Source organism: Carettochelys insculpta, chromosome 3 (assembly GCF_033958435.1).
Source record: "Carettochelys insculpta isolate YL-2023 chromosome 3, ASM3395843v1, whole genome shotgun sequence".
NCBI lineage: Eukaryota > Metazoa > Chordata > Testudines > Carettochelyidae > Carettochelys > Carettochelys insculpta.
Genome location: NC_134139.1, coordinates 30,502,018 through 30,523,782, shown reverse-complemented (window position 1 = coordinate 30,523,782; position 21,765 = coordinate 30,502,018). Strand labels below are relative to the sequence as shown.

The following is a 21,765-nucleotide window of genomic DNA, read 5'->3' as shown; positions in this document are numbered from 1 at the left end:
ATTCACGGGCTTACATGTAAGCATATGCTCAAGTGCTTTGTTGAATAATGTTCTAAATCTATATACATACAAAAACACTGATCGCACCCACATATGGAGGAGGTGGAGAGTAGTTAATACACTTCAAATCTCTTTAAACCTTTACACTTATAAAAGGAGCTAATGTTTTTTTAAACACACACAAAAGAGACTTTAGCATTTTGAACACAAGAGAACCACGCAGCAAACTTACATTACATAGCTCGGAAGAAGGAAAGATTGAGCCACACTTGACAGATTTGAAACAAAAAGCAGTTATGTAGCACTTTAAAGACTAAGAAAATAATTTATTAGGTGATGAGCATGACCCACTTCTTATGTACAGCCCTATCAGAACAGACACAATATATAAAATACAGAGGTCCAAAAATTGTTATCAATGTTGACAAATCAGATAAATTGTTATCATTGTTGGAAAAATCAGATAGAAGAGCAAGAAAGGGGGGTGAAAGATGGGGAAGTAAGTGTTAGATTAAACATCAAAGTATGTAAAAGAGTCCTTGTAATGGGTCAGGTAATTGCTGCCCCTGTTCAAACCATATGTTAATGTATTGAATTTGAATATGAATGTTAGTTCCGAATATTCCCTCCCACAAAAGCTCATCACCTAATCAATTATTTTGTTAGTCTTTAAAGTGCTACGGAACTGCTTTTTTTGTTTTGATAGATTACAGACTAACACAGCTACCTCTCTGGTACTACTTGATAGTTCTGAGTCACAAATATATATGTACACCGAGAGATAAGAGTATATTTATATAAGCACACAACCACACACGTCCATACACAGACTTATGTATGTATAATTTTGGCCATTAAAACTGAACTACTGCTGAGTGCAGATAATTAAGGTTATTGTGATTTATCCTGTACTAGCTATATGCATCCCATACAGTATTAGAATCCAAACAAGCCGTCCTTCTGCTGATTTAGTTTGTACACACAACATTTGCACTCACAGCTCATCTGCAGATAGGAATTGAAGATCTTCGTTCTTATGACCTGACCACAGACATAAATGAGACACCTAGGCTGTGTGTACACTACAAAAATAACTCCAAAGTTGCTTACTTCAAAGTATAACTTGGAAGTAAGAAACTTCGAAGCTGAGCATCTACACACACCTACTTCAAAGCTGAACTTTGAAGTAGGGCACTACTCCATTCCTGTGAATGGAGTAAGGACTTCAAAGTTAGGCTTCAAAGTTAACTTCAAAGTATGGGAAAATGTGTGTAGACTCAGTGCTGGCTACTTCGAAGTAGTGCCTAGCTGCAAAGTTAGTTTCTAGTGTAGACGCACCCTTAGAAGTAAAAATACATGGATTTTCATGTACCTTTGACCTCCGCATTCACGAATGTTGCAGATGAACATAGAATAAGCAACACAGTTTGATGGTTAACACTGGTGGCTTACATATATTTGTGTATGTGTCCAGGTAATTAGCTATCCAGGTGGATGATATATAAAAGAAATTACTTAGAGCTTTTAAAGTTCTTTATGAATATAAAAGAAATGCAGTTTCTCAATACAAATTTCTATGTTTTTCCCAAATATAATAGGACTACTACATTCAAGACTTTTACTGGACAAATTTTATTGGTAAGAGAGACAAGTTTTCAAGCTTATGCAGTTCTCCTCTTCAGGTCTGGAAAATGCACTCAAGGTCAAATCAAGGTGGATACCCAGTGTCTCTATTCAGTCCATGTTTTTCAGTGCCAAGCAAAGTTATGATTTAAGTTCCCAGGCCCATCTTTTGAAGGTGTCGTGAAGATTTCTTTTGAATATGAGGACTGCGAGATCAGGTACAGAAGCAGTAATTTATGAGTACTGTTTACCCACAGGCAATACAGGGTCTTTTCTTTTACCATTTTTTATGTTTGAGCTAATTCAAGAGCAAATTGGTTCAACAAAAGATACTACCTCATAGACCTTGTTTCTATACTATCCTGGCCTCAACACATTCAGCAGCCCCCATATACTCTGGGCCCCAGGCAAGGTTCAGGGGGGCCCTGATTCATGCTTCCAGAAGGGAAAGGATGTTTGGTGGAAGGGTCAGGGCTGAGGACAGTCACCCCTTAGTGCTTCCTGGATCATGGTGCTGGGTCCTCCCTCAGCCCTCCGAGCTGTGAGGAGTGGCGCTTCTGCAGTGTTTCAAAGGGGCCTGTGGCTCTGGCTGCCATGCTAGCAGCAGCAGCGACTGGGAACTCTGGGCCCTTTGAAATGCTGGACCCTTGGGCAATTCCTGCCACTACCACCACCATCCCCCTCATCAGCACTCTTGAACACATCTACAACTCCCTTGTTCTAACCAGCTGGGAAATTTCCGCACTCAAATCTAATGACCGAAATGAACAACTGTCCTTCTAAGGCATAGTTGCCAAATTCAAGACAAAATCCAACTGTATAGGCTATTACTGTTGTTTGTTTCATAACTAGTGGAATAAAGACATTCCTATCCAGAGAAAACTGTGACAAAGGATTTAATCATACTCTGATTGAGGGGAACAGAGAATGGATTTGGGGTTACATCCAAGTGTTATCTTCACTCTTTCCAGAGACTTTTACAGGACTCTCCCTAGCTAACTTAACAAACTCTGACAAATAAATATTGGTGTCAACACTTCCCACCCTCTCTATTGCACTTAGTGTACTCTGCACCTGTGACAAAATTACTCTTCTCTGTCAGAAAATCTGTAATCTTACTCCCAAGGCTCTGAACTCTCCCAATCACACTGTCAGCCAAACTGTGCCCATTAGACCTGTTCACAGATAGCTTTATTCCAGTATATCCTAGAAAATCAGCCTTGACAGTGATGGAAGCTTTTGAGAGAGCTGCTTTCCCACACTGGAAAGGCCAAAACCTCCTCACTCTTTAAGCAAATGGAAACAGGACTGTTACGTAAAAAATTAGCCTCTAAAGGTACCACAATTGGGACCAATTCTACTCCTCTATGGAACTAACATATACCCTTTTTTTCTCCCCTTGAGATTGTCTGTTTTGATCTCTCCAGCTCCTTTTCGTTCTTTTCCTACAGGTAGTCAAGCTTTAAGCATAAACCTTAGAACAGCTTTTAATTTTACCTTGCAATAAGGGAAAGGCAATGCCTTTCAATAGGGAAGGGGAGGTTAGAGGCAAATAGATGATTTTTTTCCATTTATTTTAAACAATATATTTACAAGGTGTAACAAAAACATACAACACAGATCAAATATAAACACAAACCTTGCTGAGGAGATTCCATCTGGCCACACACACATTTCACATTGCATATAGGCTACGTCTACCCTAGGCAAAAATGTTGACATGGTCATGCTAATGGCCAAATCAGAGAATACTAATGAGGTGCTGAAATGAATATTCAGTGCCTCATTAGCATGATGCCAGCTGAAGTGCTTCAAAAGTGCCGCATTTCGCTCATGCGCAGCTTGTCTACACAGGGGTCCTTTTTGAAAAGACCCTGCAAATGTCAAAATCAGCTAATAGGAATAAGGGGATTTCAATGTTTTCAGAGTCCTTTCGAAAAGGACCCCCCGTGTAGATGAGCCATGTGCAAGCAAAACGCAGCACTTTTGAAGTGCTGCGTCCAGCAGCATGCTAATGAGACGCTGACTATTCATTTCAGTGCTTCATTACTATTCTCAGATTTGGCCATTAGCACGGCCATTTCGAAGATTTCCCCTATTCTAGACATAGCCAGAATGCTAAAAGTCACAAATAATTAACACTTCACTGGTATTTTACACGTTTTTTTTTTTGGACAGGGACTCAGGAGATCTGGGTTCTATTCCTAACTCTGCCATGTCCCTGCTGGGTTACCTTGTAGACCAGAAGAGAGCAAAGTGTGGGGCATACCCCCTCGGGGAGGGCAAAATTTTTTAGAGGGGAGCACATGATCGGCTTTCTTCCTATCCCCCCTGTGGCTTCCACTGCCTCCCCTGTGACCTATGCTGGCTCTCCCAGCCTTCCCGCTCCCCTGCACAGCTTCCATTGTCTCCCCTCTCACCCTGTGGCCGCCACTGCTACTGTTGCCTTGGGAGTGTGGTGACCAGTCAGAATGGTGCCCTGCCCACAGCAGCAACCTCTGGGCCAATCACACTGTTTGGAGGTGTCACTGAGAGGCTCTGCATCAGGCAACGGGTGCAACCAGCGAGCTCCTGGCTGGGTAAGGTGGCCAGTCTGGTCCTCGCAGCATGCTGGCACCTGGGACACCTACTCACCCCAAGCTGCCGGTGTGGAGTGAAGGCTGCTGTGCAGGGCAAATGCACCATCCTGCCCTCACATGTCACAGCCTGGGATCACCACATCCCTGCTCTACAGTGGCACCAAGTTGTGTGGACTGTAGAGCAGCAAGGGTAATGCCTATGAGGTACTGGTGGTGATGCAGGTGAACCTCTGGAGTCCCCCTGCCTGCCCCCTGAGAGCCCCTCCTCCCTTCAAGTTACCCCTCACATGCCCCTCTCCCTTTGGGGTGCCCCTGAGTTCCCCGCATGCCCCCCTGGGTTCCTCTCCCTGAGTGTCCCTCTCTCATTCAGGGCACCCCCTGGAATCCCCCAGCATCCCCCTCCCAAGTGTTCCCCTTGGCTGCATCCCCTTCTGTGGCACTCCCTCAGGTTGGGGGAGCCTGCTAATTTCAGAGGCAAAAAGTGAGATCAAAATAAAGAGCTTGCTCTCCCCTATTGTTGCAGTCATGTCACCCTTCCATGCCTCAGTTTACTCATATGTAACATGTTACTAATCATCATAATGTGATTTCACAGCTAGATGATATTACTATTATTACTGAGACCCCAGGTCTCTTCTTCAAGGAACACGTAAACACTTTCCCTTCCCAGAGATCCATACTTCTACTTGACCAGTATTTTTTCTTCTTGCTCTGATTTATTCTTCTCTTCTCCTCCTCTATTTCTATTCCTTCTCCTTCGTTATTATTCCTAATTCACCTTACCTGGTACATTCATAAACAATGTAAATACTCATTTACTTTTTTTTTTTTTTTTCCAGCTCTGGGGCACCCACAGAGTCGGTATGTACTGAAGTGTTTAGAATTTATGGGTATGTCTACACAGCAAAGTTATTTCAAAATAATAGCTGTTATTTTGAAATAACTTTTCTAGGCTGTGGCCACACCAGCCCCTCCTTTTGGAAGGGCTATGGTAATATGGCACTTCAGCATATGCTAATGAGGTGCTTCCATGAATATGCAGAACCTCATTAGCCTAATGGTTGACGCACATTTTGAAACTGCTGATTTCAAAACACACACCACTCATATAGCCAGGGTCTTTCAAAACAACACCCTGATTTCAAAAGCCCCTTATTCCCATCTGGTTTTTGGAAAATGGACTTTCGAAATCAGGAGGTTGTTTTGAAAGGCCCCTGGCTCTATGGGCAGCATGCATTTGAAAACCGTCAGTTTCAAAGCATATGCAGCCACCATTATGCTAATGAGGTGCTGCATATTCCTGGCAGGAACTTATTAGCATATTCCAAAGTGCCACATTACCATAGTCCTTCCGACAGGAGAGGCTAGTGTGGCCACGGCCCTACAATCTACACAGTGCAATTGTTATTTCAAAATAACAATTGGCTTATTTCAAAATAGGTAAACCTCATTCTACAAGGAATAGTGCATATTTCGAAATGACCATTTCAAAACAGGGACTGTTTAGAAAGGCAATAGAGCTTATTTTGAAAGAAGCCATGATGGTCCAATGACTCAATTTGAAATAGGCTCTATTGTGTGTAGATACTGTATTTCAAAATAGCTCAGTGCTATTTCAAAATGCATTTTGTGTGTAGCAGTGTTATTTTGAAATAATAGAATAATGGAATACCAGAATAACGCTGCTGGGTATTCATACCCTGTGATTGTTAGCATCATATGCAATGTTGAACATACATGTGGCTGGTTGGATCCTGTCCAGTAAGCTCTGTAGTTCTGTTTGATTTGCATAATCTCTCTTGATTTAAACTTGTAAATAAATAAGGAGAAAAAGAAAAAAAAAGATCTGATGAGCTCCAAGCTCCCTCACCACTCTCAAAAATGAAACAAAGCTCTTGAAAACTGAAAGCAGAATGGTGCTATGGGAAATGACTGCTCTCTGTAAATACATTGGGGGTGTCATGAGGCAGAACTCACTGCTGGTTATCCTAGGAATTAGCTTGATCTTCAGCAGGGTGGCCTCCCCGGCTGGTGTGTTATCCATATAGCTGACTGCTTTCTCCATGCTCTGGTCTCTGAATCCACATCACTCCTTGGACTGTGGCATCCTCTTCAGGAGGCTGCCCTCTGGTAGTGCCCTCCACAGTCTCTCACCCACTCCCAAGGCTTACAGCAGTCCTGCCTCTCTATATCCACCACTGTGGCCCACTGCAGCTTCAATCTAGCCCCTCACCTCGGGGACAAGCCACTGTCCAGATAGGCCACTCCAAGGTGTGGCTAGGTGCAGTACAACTGGGAAGAGAAGGGACTCAGGCCAGCCCAATACTCTGAGTCCTGGCGCAGGGACCCTCTGGCAGCAGCCTTGTTCTGCCTTCCTCCTCTCTCCCTTGACTGCCTCTCACTCCCTGGGCCACTTCCCCTGCCACCCCTTACACCTTTCTGGTCCTTATACCAGGATCATTAGTCTGGCAGGTGTCAGGCTAGAAACTCTCTCCTGCTCCTCTGTGTGTGCCCAGCCCAGGTACTTCCTCTGGCCAGGACCGAACTGCCTGGGCTCTGCTGAGCAGCTCCTTATATACGGGGCTGACGCAGGAAGCTGCCCACTGATGAGCTCCCCTAGAAGCCCTTTCCTCATTGGCTGGGGTGCTGTGCAGGCTCCCTCCAGATTGCACTAACCCCTTCCCTGCAGGACTGGGGCAGATATCAGGGAGGGTGAAGAGCTGGTACAAGACCAAATGGGTAAAAACTAGCCATGAATAAATTCAGGCTATAAATTAGAAGGTTTCTAACCATCAGAGGGGTGAGGTTCTGCAACAAAAGGAGTTGTGGGGGCAAGCTGAAGAACTATTTTAAGGGCAAGGTAGACAAATTTAGGGGTGCACCCAGGTGCTGGAATGAGGGGTGCTGGGGTCGCTGCCACACCCTTCCCCCAAACTTGAAGCAGTAGTAACAATGCACACTCAAATCCAAACTCACAGTTTCTGCCTTCGGCACCCCCCACTATAAAAATTGCTCCAGCACCATTGTGAATGCAGTTATATGATAGAGTTGGTTGTGATTATAGGGGGCAAGGACAGCAGTCCTAGGGCTCACGTAGAGTTGATGACTAATAGTCATAAAAGCTCATTCTTTAGGGTTTCCACTTGTTGCCTACAGTGGACTGAAAAAAGGATTGCCCAGCAGGAGGGGGCACATGTCCCCAAAGGCCAGGGGCAGAAGAGGCATGGGTCTAGCCAGCTACTGGTGGGGTCACAGCCTCTGGGTGGCCTAGTGATTAGCAGAGGGTTTGGCCCCTCAGAACTCACTGGCAGCAGTGGGGCAAGTGGAGCAATGTGGCCCTAGTTCACTCTGCTCTCCCCATGTCTTGCTCAGGGTAGGGGCTGGGACCACTCCTACACTCTTCTGCAGGCAAGGGGAACAACACAGGCAGGGGATGATGTTGCGCTATTTCACCCACGGCTGCCAGTGAGTGCATAGGAACCAGACCACAGCTCGCATTGCCAGATTCCCCAGCCATGCTACTTCTCCCAGGCCGCTTCACTCAGGGGAGGGAAAAGAGGTGGGCGGGCATGGAGCAAGGGCAGGGAAGAGGAAAGAAGAATGTGGCAGAGGCAGGGAGCTTCAGGGAGAGGCGGAAGAGGGTTGTCCCTGTCCTTCCCTGTGCTGAGTGGGCGTCACCTGGCTGGTGGGCCTCTGTGTCCTCCTTCACCAGTTACCCCTGTTTTTACCCCCTAGAAATCCCACTGCAAACTTGTTCATTCTGTGGGGGTGTACAGGAGAAGAGGTAGAACAGATTTTATCCCTTTGTTTTAGTCTCCAACATGAGCAGAAGGAACATGTACAGGCATCTAATTTTATACAAGATCAAACAAAGCTGTTATTCCAGACAGCAGCTGTGATTGTTACAGTGGAATAAGAAAAGTGAAGGTTAGGATTCCAGAGCCTTTCCTGTCCCCTTCACCCACTGTTCTCTGTTTCTGCCACCGACACTCTTTCAGCAGCTGAAGAATTTTTGCAGCAATTTCACATTTATAAAACTCTTTAAAGTTAAAATTAACAAAGCAGAGGATACAATGTGTGGCTGTGATTGATTTGGCTCTTCAATTTTATAAAACCTCACTTGTGCAAAGAAGATTGCATCGAGTATATTGCTCGTTCTACTTTTAAATCCTGCCTTTCCAAAGACACTCACATAAAACCTTTGAAATACATGCACAAATACATTAATTTTTGGCCTTGCTACATTTTAAAGAGTGGGAAGATGAGGAAAAAAATTATTAAGCAAGTGAAACCTTCCTTCTAAATTAAAGGTTTCATACCCTAATAAATAATTTCTTTGGCTGTTGGCAAACGGTTCTATTATCCTCTAATGTGCAGAAGCCCATAGAGACTGGGAGTCTACCATTGCCTCTTTAATCACAGAACTGTTTTGACTGTTCTGTCAGGAAAAGAGCACAGACTAAAACGTGTCTGTTGTGTGTTGCATACTGTGCTCTGCAGAAAAATAAACTAGCTATTGAACAAGCACCCATGCGCAAAGGCCAGAGTTTAAAGCTGATTCTTCATCTAACATAGTAGGTCTTTGACTGAAGATACAGAGGTTGTCCTGTCACTGGAGTGATGCTCAGCATTTCTTGGGTCCTATCAGCAGAGAGCCAAACAGCAAATCTGAATAGATACAGATTACTGAGTGAAATGGCAGCCACCAAAGGGAGCTCAGTCTACTGTACTCTGGTAAAGATGGGACAATTGGGAATGAAATCTGTTTACAAAGAGCTAATTAATGAGGGTAACTATTGGCTATCTAACACAGTGCACTGATTATAGCCCTGGTGATTGTCTGAAAAACTGATGTAGGAATTCACATGCAGGCATGCACATCCTGTCCATGTCTCTGGAGGGCTAAGATACTACTGCTAGGCAGGTTCATCAGTAAAACCAGGACTGGTCCAGGAGAGTGTGGGCCCAGGACAACCCCTCTGGCCCACATCCTGCCTCTTTCCTGCCCTTGCACTGCTCCTGCCCCACTCCACTTCATCTCCCAAATCCTGCTCCTGTTACACCCCATCCCCACTCTACCCCGGGTTGCTCCACATCCCAATGCTGCGGTGAAGCACGGTGATGAGTCTGGGAATCACTCTTCTTCCTGTCGTTGCTGGTGAATGAAGGGGCAGGCCTTCAGGCCACGCTGGGCCCTACGTGGGCCCCTCAAAGCCCAAGGCAGCTATGAAGAGCCATTTAGTGGATGGCTCTGAATAAGACTACAGCATCTGCAATGCATATAGAGCTCTTCACCTGCCTCCCAAACCTTTGAAATGAAGGGATTCACCGTCCACAGAGGAAAACAGACCAACATGCGAGATACAACCCAACCTACATTCAAATCAACCCCAAGGCAAAACAAAACTTATGGGAAAGTAAATTAATTTTGATGGAGAGTCTAGCATTCTCTGGTAAAGCAGGGCACAGTGGAAAATTTGCTTGCTCCTGATACTTGGGCAGGTCTGAGACTTTTGGTCAGTTAGCAGCAAGATAGAGTTTTCATCCTATTATCCTTTGTTAAAATCTGGCCTTTTTATCAGTTTCCTGAAAATTACGCAATTTTTCCATAGAAAAATATCTCATATGATTGAAAACTCTTTTTGCTAAAGCTTATTTCTCTTAAAGATGCATTTTAATAGAATGTGATGAGTATTATGAGGATTCAGAGCCTGATGCAAAGCCCACGAGGGCTAAAGGAAGACCTCACTGAGCCTTGCATCAGTTGCTAAGGGTCTTGGGTGAAATTCCAGCCCCATCAAAGTCAATGGGAATTTTGTATGTTACCAATGATCAGGATTTACACCAGCAAAGAACTTCAGATAGTTTGCTTCAAATTATTTTCTTCATGTTACCTGTGCTGTAAGGAGGACTCTAAACAGAGCACTGACAGTGGCAACAGGTGCCTAAAGCGGGTGGGTGATCAGAGAGGGTACCCAGAAGAGCAGAAAGGGGTGGTTTTTAGCAATTAAAACTTTGGCAGAGACATAGAAAGGTGGTGGACCTCCCAAGGACTACCACAAGTCACTTGTGTCACTGACTAAGACTATGCAGATTCAAGTCCAATGGAAATCAATAGAAGGGCCTGGTGGAGGTCATTAAGATTTGAAAAATTGAGTTAAAATGTTCGTATAAAGGAGCAGCAAATTTCAGAGGCTGTAGCTCAGTGGTTCTAGCCCCCCCACACCCCACCAAAAAAAATTACCAGGGTCTATCTGCCCTAGTGGCAGACTTAATTGCAATGCAACCTGTTTGACGTGATCAATTCAGAAGCTGGGAGCCTTTGGGGCAAGGAGTTTGTAGGGAAAGAGAGGCAGGTTGAGTAAGATAACAAAAAGATTTGCCATTAAAGTGAATAAGGATCATTACATGATCCTGAGAGCATCATCTAGCACTCCAAAAAAAAAAGATAGGAAACACCACTTGGGGCAGCCAGCTAGGGCCAGAGCACTCAGCTTCCTGCCACCATGGTGAAGCAGAGTGCAGCAGGATGGGACATAAGTGGTAGAGCAGAGCAGGCTGCCAGGTCTCTCTGGCTCCTGCTAATGCAGTGAGTGCAGGAGTGGGAAGATCCCTGCTGCTGTCCCCCCTCTCCCCCTGTAAACCTCCAACTGGCATTGCTTGGGGGAGGATACAGAGTAGGAGAAGGGCTGGGGGAAAGGGTATAGTGGAAACAGGACAGGGCCGGCAACAGGGAGGTTGCCTGGGGCCTGCATCTGGGCATTGGTGGGAGGGGTTGCCCTGGGACCCCCTAGGGACAGCCCTTATAATGCATATGGCAAAATACAATCCCAAATACAAAAAGATAGGATCTAAATTAGCTGAATACATCAATAAAGAGTTCTTGGAATGATTATGGATAGTTGTCTGAAAATATCTGTTTCATGTCTAGCGGCAATAAAAAAAATTGCAGAATATTGGGACTCATGAGCCAAGGGATAGCTAGGACAGAAAATATTATATTGCCACTATACAAATCCATAGTACTCCAACATATTGGCTATTGTGTACAGATTTGGTCACTCTATCTCAAAAATATATATATTGGATTTGGAAAAGGTTCAGAGGACAAGAGAAATTGTTAGGACTACTGAACACATTCCATAATGAGGACAAATTTATAAGAGTGGGAAATTTCAGTGTGGAAAAGAGATGATTAAGGAGAAGAACTGATGGAGGTATATAAAATTACGAAAGGAGTGGAAAATCTGAAGAAGGAACTGTTATGTATGCCTTCAAATAAGACAAGAATGAGGGGTCACTCAACGAAATTAACCGGCAGCAGATTTACAATAAACAAAAGTAAGTATTTCTTCACAGTCAACTCCTGGAACATTTTGCCAGGGGACATTGTAAGGCCAAGGCTACAACAGGATTTAAAAAAGAACTACGCAAGTTCTTGGGGAATAGAGTTCTCAGTGGCTATTAGCCAGTGAGATCCAGGATCCAGGACTATGTTCTGTATGACCCTCCCATCTGTTTGCCAGATGCTGAGAATGGGTGACAGAATGAATCACTCAGTGATCATCCATTCTGTTCATTCCCTCTGAATCACCTGGCACTGGCTACTGAAAGACGATAGGATATTGGGTAGGTGGACTTTGGCCTAACCCAGTATGGCCATTCTGATGTTCCTACATAAGAACCGAGCATATCTGCCCCCTGCTATAACCCACTAGACCACACTCTCCTCACAGAGCTGAGACAGAACGCAGAGGAGTCAGTCTCTCTCTTTCTCTCCAGAGTTAATAACAGAACAAGAATATATATGAAAATAATAAACCTAACAGTGTCCCTTAATGACTTGTCAGATGTCAGAACATATTATTCATTGAGTGGGTCTAATATTTATTTGTCTTTATAACAATTAGATAGAGGGTTCCTGTGAAATAACTGCCAAATTATTTGACAGAACACAGGAATTTTCAAGTGCTTAGGCAGACCCTTGAATTGTGGTTAAAGTTGCACCGCCATCTCCACAACCAAAATCTGAAATGACACCATGAAAGGGAAAAGGGAAAAGGGAAAAGGGAAAGGGAGGCTTTGGTGAGGTGTGTGCCACTGGGAAGATGTATGCCTGCAAGAAGCTGGAGAAAAAGTGGATCAAAAAGCGGAGGGGGGAGGCCATGGCCCTGAATGAGAAGCAGATGCTGGAAAAAGTGAACAGTAGGTTTGTAGTGAGCTTAGCCTATGCATATGAGACTAAAGATGCCCTCTGTTTAGTTCTCACTCTCATGAATGGAGGGGACCTCAAGTTCCACACCTACCACATGGGCAAGGCTGGTTTTGAGGAGCCTTGGGCTATGTTCTATGCAGCTGAGATCTGCTGCGGCTTGGAGGACCTGCACCGGGAGAGGATAGTGTACAGGGACTTGAAGCCAGAGAACATCTTGCTGGATGACCATGGTCACATCCGTATCTCCGATCTGGGGCTGGCTGTGCATGTGCCTGAGGGCCAGACGATCAAGGGCCGGATGGGGACAGTTGATTATATGGCTCCTGAAGTGGTGAAGAATGAGCACTACACCTTCAGTCCTGACTGGTGAGCTCTGGGCTGCCTTGTTTATGAGATGATTGAGGGCCAGTCACCGTTCCAGCAAAGGAAGAAGAAGATCAAGCGGGAGGAGGTGGAGCGGCTGGTGAAGGATGTACAGGAGAAGTACTCGGAGAAGTTCTTGCCTGGCGCTCGCTCCCTCTGTACCATGCTGCTGTGCAAAGACCCTGGGGAGCGGCTGGGATGTCGAGGCTCTGGAGCCAAGGAAGTGAAGGAGCATCCTCTTTTCTATGATTCTATGACTCTGGCTGCATACAGGGTAGACAAAAATGCCCAAACACTGAGGCCTTAGGCTTTCAAATGAAGAAAGCTACAGCAGATTCACAGGAAAATAAACTGAACGTTTAAATGAACAGTACTTTTTGTCTTAATTTTCTAAGTATTTCTATTTAATTGGTATAAGTGATAACATATTGGTTTGATTAAAAATTGGTAACCCTTTTTTTGTATTGCTGTTGAGTTTCATGACAAGCAGGAAGGCCATACCAATGCTTTTTCAGTATTACCATTAAAATTTTACTTCTTATTTAAAACTCGTCACTTACAAAATGTACATAATTCTTTAAACTACATCATATCTATATCTACATGTATAATTCATCAGGCTGAAGGGTGAGATAATTTAACAGGATGAATTAGCATCAAGGCATGGACTATAAGTGCACAGGTTCCTCTTACGTTTCATGTTCACCATTTTTGAAACTAACAGGCTCACAGATTATTCATATTAATTTCTCTCAGAGTATATTCAGTTAAAGCACAAATTAGCAATAACTTTGATTTCTTTAGTAAGAGACATAGGCTACGTCTAAACTAGACCCAAACTTCGAAATGGCCACGCAAATGGCCATTTCAAAGTTTACTAATGAAGTGCTGAAATGCATATTCAGCACTTCATTAGCATGTGGGTGGCCACGGTGCTTCGAAATTGATGCGGCTCACTGCTGTGTGGCTCGTCCCGAGGGGGCTCCTTTTTGAAAGGACCCCGCCTACTTCGAAGTCCCCTTATTCCCATCTGCTCATATGGCCATTTCGAAGTTTGGGGCTAGTGTAGACACAGCCATAGAGAGGCTAAATGGCACTGCTCATCTTGTCGTTATCCTTCCAGAACATCTGCTGCCTAGTGCAGAAAAAGCAAGGATTTGTATGCTTTTACTGAATATCTGTCTAATAGCCTAACTGTGCCGGTCACAGTTTTGTAAGCAATAAAAAAGGCTTACCAGTTATGAACTGAAAACAAGAAGTCTCATGTACAATGTCATACCCAGGCACGTATGTACATACAGCATTTTCAAAACATCCTATTTGTCTTCTGCACTGTTTACTGTCAAATCTCTATTTCCTTTCACGCTAAGAGACAAGTAATTAGAGTACCACTAATCAATAGAGCATTTTATTATCCAGTGCATTTTATTATCCCAGCTCTGAATAATCCCCGTAAGTTAACTAGCTTCTGGGTGAGCCAGCAGGGAATATCCACAGAAAACAAAGAATATCACAAACACCAAGGGCCATTCAGTACAAAGCAGCTTTCAAGAATATAAAGAACTACACACGATTATTTTTAAACAATGCAGTGAAAACAAACTAATGGTAAAGCTATTTTCCCCCTTCTTTTTAGCACATTTTCTCCACTATTTTGCCTTAACTAACCTCCCCACCCCAACGATCTGTTAACACTCTCTCTGCTACAAACTTCAAGTCCTTCTGCACCAGAGACAGTTGTCTTGCCCACGGCAGATGTACAGAAATGGTCAATAGGAGACTTTTAGCTTCACGCGGGAGACTTACAAGTTGAGAGCAGCTTTTGGTGCCACAGAGGCTCTAGTAAGAGGTTATAGGAAAGATATACTGAATCATCACATACCACAATACAGTGGGGTGAAATATTTGTGGTTGTTGCTTATTTTTCTTTGTTTTTTGTTTTTTTGCCAAAAATACTTTTGGGGGGTACCTGAAACATTTAGTGAATTCGTATCAATTTCACCTAAGTTAAAAAAAAAAAAGAACCTAAAAAAAGGCCAGAAAACCAAAATATTTTGATTTGCAATGTTCAATTCCAAATAATTTTTCTTATGATATTTACTTTAGTTTTCATTACATGCTTTTAAAATGTTTCAAACAACTCAATTAAAATGAAACAACATGTAATAATAATAATAATAATAATAATAATAATGTGTTATTATTAATTATTATTATTATTATTATTATTATTAGAAATAGCCAACAACGTGAAAAATCAGTTACACACACAGTTCTATCCCATCCTGGTCACGTCTTCTTTCCATCCAGTGTTGGCCAGCTCCATCTCACAGGTTACTTTAGATCATCACTCTTTCCCTTCTGATCTTAGGTTTCATCCCAGAGCTCTGTTTTACGTCATGAAAACAACCTATACTAGAAGTGAACTTAGCTTCAAATCTCTAACACTAGGAAACAGTGGCACACACTTCCTGCAACAATATCTGTAGATTATAAAACTAGAGGAAACCATTAGATCATCTGCACTGACCTCCTCTGTAACACAGATCATAAAAAATATCACTCAATTACCTGTGTATTAAGCCAAATAATGCATGTTGTATGCACTCTTACATGAAACAGAAGAACCAGCTATTCCTTTCAAAACCAAACACTAAAGAAGCAGATCAAGATCTCAATTTTACTAGAATGAAACTGTGCTAATTCCATGGATTTTGGTGGAGTGGCTTCTGACAGGTGTAAATGAAACTATAGGCTCCTCTCTACCCCTTTGAAAGATTTTACCTTTAAGAAATTAATTTTGAAATTTTGCAATATTAATGGGATTTATATAATTATGTATGACATATATGTAATTGAAAGCAGCCAGACAGGAAAATTATTCTGTTAAAAAGTCTTCTGTACTACAAAACTAAAACTTGGGATAATGCACATTGACTGCATAAATAAAATATCTTAGAATGTATTTTACCTGTGCTTTTATTTTCTTGACAGCATAGTTATACTATTTTCTCTTTTAATATTAATGAGCTGAATACATCCTTGCCTGATACTGCTGCATAAAGTAAATTAGACAAAATTAACCTAATGCTAAATTGAAGCCTTCAAGTCTGCAAGGAACATTCACAACTCGGATCGCACACAGTTCTAAATCCACAGTAACAGTATGTTTCTGCACTAAAATAAAAAGGACATAGCATTATGGAAATCACAGAGAACAAATTCCTTAAAACTGCATATACAGTTACATATGTGTATGTGTGGATGTGTGTGTATATCTATATCTATCTATCTATATAAACAGATGAAAGTAAGAACACATAATTAAGCTCTGAAGACACTTTTAATGTTTTACTTATTTTACATATGTCTTGCAATTTGCTATTAATTATCTGAGGTATATTATTCTGCTATTATTTCTAAATTAAATGAATGCTGCCGTTTACAACAAAATATACAGACAGTGCCAAATGTGAGGAGCTTGCAGTCTTAAAGACAGATACAAATAAGACAAGATGCACTGAACATCCGGTAGAAGGTTTTAACTTAAAAAGATCTGTTCAAAGGCACAACATGCAGCTAATTACATTATTCCTGTTGAAAGATGATTGGATGTTGAGCTCCTAATTGCTCTTTGATTTTGATGGGCTTTTAGGTTTTCTTCTTTCCTTTTCCCTTTTATAATACTGGTTTGAGAAACGGCATGAGACTCCTAGGAGTTAGAGAGGCTCCTGGCAGAAGTGAATCTTGCACCCAACCAGTTCACTATCCAGACCACGGCACTCAGCTTTCATGCAGAGAAGTCACTGAGTTCTGTCTTAGCTTTAGCTGGCAGACATAAAAAACAGCTCTTTGAAGTCTCTAGCCATAACCTATGTTTCGGCGGCAGCCCCATGAGCTCTAAACCAAAGCCAACAATAACTACAGAAAAACAGGTCCAGGTTGAAGGATGTGAGGAAACATCACTGCATATATGTGGGGCCATATATTGTAACACAAAAGAATGAAGGACAAAAATGAAAGCCAAACGGATGAGCATGACATATTTTGAAATCCATTGGTTTCCATTGTTGAACGGAATTGTTTCAAAGAGCCAATTACATTTAAAACAGCAAAACCCTTCCTTGTGTTTGAATATTTAATGGAACAAATGTAGTAAATTAATAACGTCACATAACTCCATCAGAAAATTATACAAGTAACTTGCAATAATGCTCTTAGGAGTTATGGATTGAGTTGATCCTTGCGCTGCTAGTCAGCACATGAACTATCCAGCACTTAAATCCCATTTAAACCTTATTTTGAGGGATTAAGTGGGATTTGTGTGGTGCTTGGAACTTTTCTCAGCCTACAAATGGTTGAATTTCTCCCTTGGAGAATAACCCCTTTATTATTTCCTACCAGCACAAAGAAAATTCTTGTTTTGTAGCATTATCATGCTCACTAAATTTCCTCATTTCTTCTTGCAATTAAAGCAGCACCAAGAAACAGACATGCTCATTTTAAATAAGTCTACATATTAGAATGCAACAATCCTAATGATGGCCTGGCAATTATTAATATATGCTGTATTCTTTCTAGTAAAAGTATTCATTAGTGTAGCCCCTGAACAGGAGCATTACTATTTTCTCCTTTAAATGTGTTCACTTAACACACTAAGGCAATTACATTTGCATAATGACTATAACTCCAGTCCTAAAATACAACTTTTTCTCTGAATAACTGTATTTTTCATACATTGGGGATTATGTTACACTGCTTCTCTTTTCTTTTTAAAAGGATAAGAATGATGATCTGCATTCTTTGTGGTATGTAGTAACTTTGGAATCTAGTTGGCAGTTAAATCATGGGTCTCTCCAACTGACCATCATTGCTTGTGAAAACCACATATACAATTCATAAAATCCACTTAGTCACTGCTTAACATATACATTCTATACATATTTTTATCTAGTGACTAGAAAATACACAAATTTTATAAATCCAGGAGTCATTTCTTACAGGAATGTTCTGAAGCCTAAAACTGGTGGAAAGTCACTGCACTCAGATGAAACAAAGCCTCGGAAATGCAGCACTTGGACCTAACCATGTTAGTTACAAGACCAAAGGCACATTTTCATGCACTTCGAGCAACATTATACATATGCCATTACATGCCAACAATGCCCTAACACTACGTACATTGGACAGACTGGGCAAAACATTTTGCTAAAGAATAAACGGACACAGAACAGACATCAGGAATTTCAATACACATAAGCTGGTCAGTGAACACGTCAATGGAGTGGGCCATTCTGTTAAAGACATGAGAATGTATGTCCTAGAACAAAGAGATTTAAAAACAGATTGCAGCGAGAAATTTGTGAATTGGAATTCATATTCACATTAGACACATTAACACATTGTATGAACAGAGACACCGATTATCTCACGCATTACAAGGTCTGCTTCCTTTCTTTTAATGCTAGTAATTACCTCAGGCAGGACTCTTAGCATCCATGCTCCCCTCATCCTGCTGCTTCAGTCCTATGCACATGATTTGTCAGTTTTTATTGCAATTATTTTTGGTCCTCTGTACTTATAAATGTCAGTCTGTATTGGAAATGAGATTGATCTGATGAAGTGGGTCTGTCCCACAAAAGCTCATCACTGAATATCATTTTGTTAGTTTTTAAAGTGTTACATTTCTGCTGTTTCGTTTTGTTGGAGTGCAGACTAACACAGTTACTTCTCTGTTACTATTGAACTCAGATGACTTACATGTGTCATCGAGAAGAGCAGCTGCTTGGAGACCTATGGAGAAGAATGAAGCCTTGAATACTCAAATGTTTCTGCAGAAGGGGTTTCCACACGCTTACAGGAGAATTTCTGTGGACTGTGTCACTAAACTACCACTTACCCTCCCCTTCTTGTTGCTCTAGGAGCATTTTAGTTGTTCACCACCCAATTTTTCTTTTTTTTTTTGAGCAGTATTTTCACAGGTCTACTGGCCCCGAGTCTAGCAAGGTACTATTCAGCAAAGACCTTTAGCACATGCCTAATTTTAAACACAAGCAGTACCACATGTGAGGAGACTCACTGAAGCTAGGCATATGTGTAAGCACCTTGCTGAACTGGTGGACCACTGCATGGGATTATTTAATCTCTGCGGCCATTCCTACACAGGCCACTTCCTTCAGAAGTGGCATGCTAATACACGGAGCAACATATGCTAATGAAGCACAGATGCAAATTCCCCACAACTCATTAGCATAATGTCACATGATTTGGAGTGTGGTCCCAGGTGGTGCTTCCAGAAGAAGGACTTCCTTCTGAAATCCCACCCCCCAGGGCTGTGCTTCTACACGGCATTTTGGAGTCTGGAGAATGGTCTTCCAGATTCCAAATCATGTGACAATATGCTAATGAGGTGTGGGGAATTTGCATCCATGCCTCATTAGCATCTTTCGCTCTGTAAAGTAGCATGCCACTTCCAAAGCATGCCACTTACTGTGTAGAAACGGCCTGTGAGAGGCAGTTTCAGAGGCACAATCAGTTGATCATATTCTGTACAACAGGTTCAAGTGCTTGAGAATCTTTCTGCAAGGTAGGTGCTACATAAATGCATGATATTCTTAATAAAATAGCACAGATGTAAGTGGGGTGGCTCAAGCCTCCTCCCTAGGGCTTCCTACTTGGGACTGGTCTATATTACACACTTATATTGGTTTACCTATATTGCTCAGTTGAGTGAAAAATCCACATCCTTGAATGACGTTGTTATACTGACCTAACCCCTGGTGCAGATAGTGCTGTGTGGGTGACAGAAGCTACTGTCTTTCACAGAGGTGGATTAACCAGACCAATAGCAATATACCCACAATGGCACATTGTAAGTGCAAATCTGTTCTTAGAGTGGCTACTCTCCTTTCCTTATATGGGTTGGGTATTGTTTTTTATCCCTGAGTCCTGGTACCACCACACAAGATGGCTCCACACTGTATATGAGCCTCTGAGAAATGTCCCTTGGGAACACAAACCAATAATATTTCTAGTTTTGGCTTCTGACATTCTATCACCTTTCTGTCTCCAAAGAAGATAACTACATACTGACATGCCACTGCTGCCTGTAATGCTCCCTTCAGCTGCATCACACCGAAGGATGCCCTCACACTGGAGTTCAAGTTAGCCTGAATTGCTGAGACACTGTTAATTGTGGACAATGAATCCCAAAAGATTGGGATGACTATATTTCCCTATGGGAAATATGGGACACCTGGTAAAATTGTTTGTAGTTAAGCGAGTTCAATGTCAATTCATTAAAAGTATGCATGCAGTGCAAACATTCAATATAACATTAAGTTGACTGAGCACCCATTTAAACCATATACTGCATTATTATAACAAAAATGGGTAAATTGTATATTTACCTATATATATACACACCTACAATTAAGCGGTAATTACTCTATAGACATGCCTGCCTTATCCTCATCTTGCTGTCCTCCAGAGTGTAGGCTGGTAGTGAGAGAGAGAGGTGCAGGAGCCAAAGGAGAGGGCTGGGGGAATGTGGAGAGAGGGGCTGGGGTAGGTGAGTGAGTTTCTGGAAATCAGGGCTGGAAGTGTCTGCAGGAGGGAGGAGTCAGGGATAGAGGGAAGGAGTCTGGACAGGAGACTTCGAGTGGGGAGTAGCCCTGGGGGCTGGGTTCTGAAACAATGAAAATAATTTGATATTTTTGCAGCAGTATAAACAGAGAATGAAACTGAATAGGCCAATTTAAGCCCCCCATTTAAATTTCACTGGAGTCAGTGGATTTACAACAGATAAATTATGGTGCCTGTTTGTTTCCTAGTTGCTGCCTTTGAGCCACCCTTTCATCCCCTGCTCTTCAGTCCTGGCCTAGCTAGCTCCCCCATTACCCGGCTGGGCCAGATTAAGATAAGGGCTACAGCCTAATGGTTCTAATACCCCTTCCCAAACAAATGTTAAAACTTGATGGAAATCACTTACCTGGAAATGCAAAACAAAAAGCAGTCAAGTAGCACTTTAAAGACTAGCAAAATGGTTTATGAGGTGAGCTTTCGTGGGACAGACCCACTTCTTCAGACCAGAACAGACTCAATATTTAAGGCACAGAGAACCAAAAACAGTAAGCAAGGAGGACAAATCAGAAAAAGATAATCAAGGTGAGCAAATCAGAGAGTGGAGGGGTGTGGGGGAAGGTCAGAATCACAGGCACTTTCTCATGCTCCTCTACTAACATCATATATGCCATCATGTGCCAACAATGCCCAGATGCTTTGTATATTGGACAGACTTCTAACTCCCTTAGACAAAGGGTCAATGGGCATGAAACAGACATCAAAACACTCCAGATCCACAAACCAGTTAGGCAACATTTTAATGGAATGGGGCATTCTGTCAATGACCTAAAGGTATGTGTGTTACAGAAAAGGAATTATTGCTCCGTTTTGGAAAGAGAAACATCCGATCTGGCTTTTATATTCAAATTCGGCACATTAACACATGGTTTAAATCGTGATGGGAACTTTCTGAGTCACTATAGGGGCTCGTCTGCATACTTGGCTCAATCTAATTCTTGACCTTCCCCCCCACCCCTCCACTCTCTGATTTGCTCACCTTGATTATCTTTTTCTGATTTGTCCTCCTTGCTTACTGTTTTTGGTTCTCTGTGCCTTAAATATTGAGTCTGTTCTGGTCTGGCTCTGGTCTGAAGAAGTGGGTCTGTTCCACGAAAGCTCACCTAATAAACCATTTTGCTAGTCTTTAAAGTGCTACTTGACTGCTTTTTGTTTTGATAGTGTATAGACTAGCACGGCTTCCTCTCTGTTACTGGAAATGCAAGTCTAACTGAAAGTCAAACAAACAAAACAAACAGGAGCAATGGTAAAGTTCTTCCAGTTTTTAATTTACAATGAATCAATTAGTAAAGTAACACAGGATATTTTTTTTTAATATTTTGTCAGTTTTCAGATAGTTACAAA

The 21,765-nt window shown here is 42.2% G+C and overlaps 1 protein-coding gene and 1 pseudogene across 19 annotated transcripts in view; one reads left to right on the top strand and one right to left on the bottom strand.

Annotated features, from left to right (window-relative positions):
* The window catches only part of NRXN1 (neurexin 1), a 1,123,636-nt gene that overhangs the window by 85,165 nt on the left and 1,016,706 nt on the right, over positions 1-21,765 (bottom strand). The gene's annotated exons all lie outside the window — the stretch shown is intronic.
* On the top strand, positions 12,311-13,087 carry LOC142010110 (G protein-coupled receptor kinase 6-like; annotated as a pseudogene).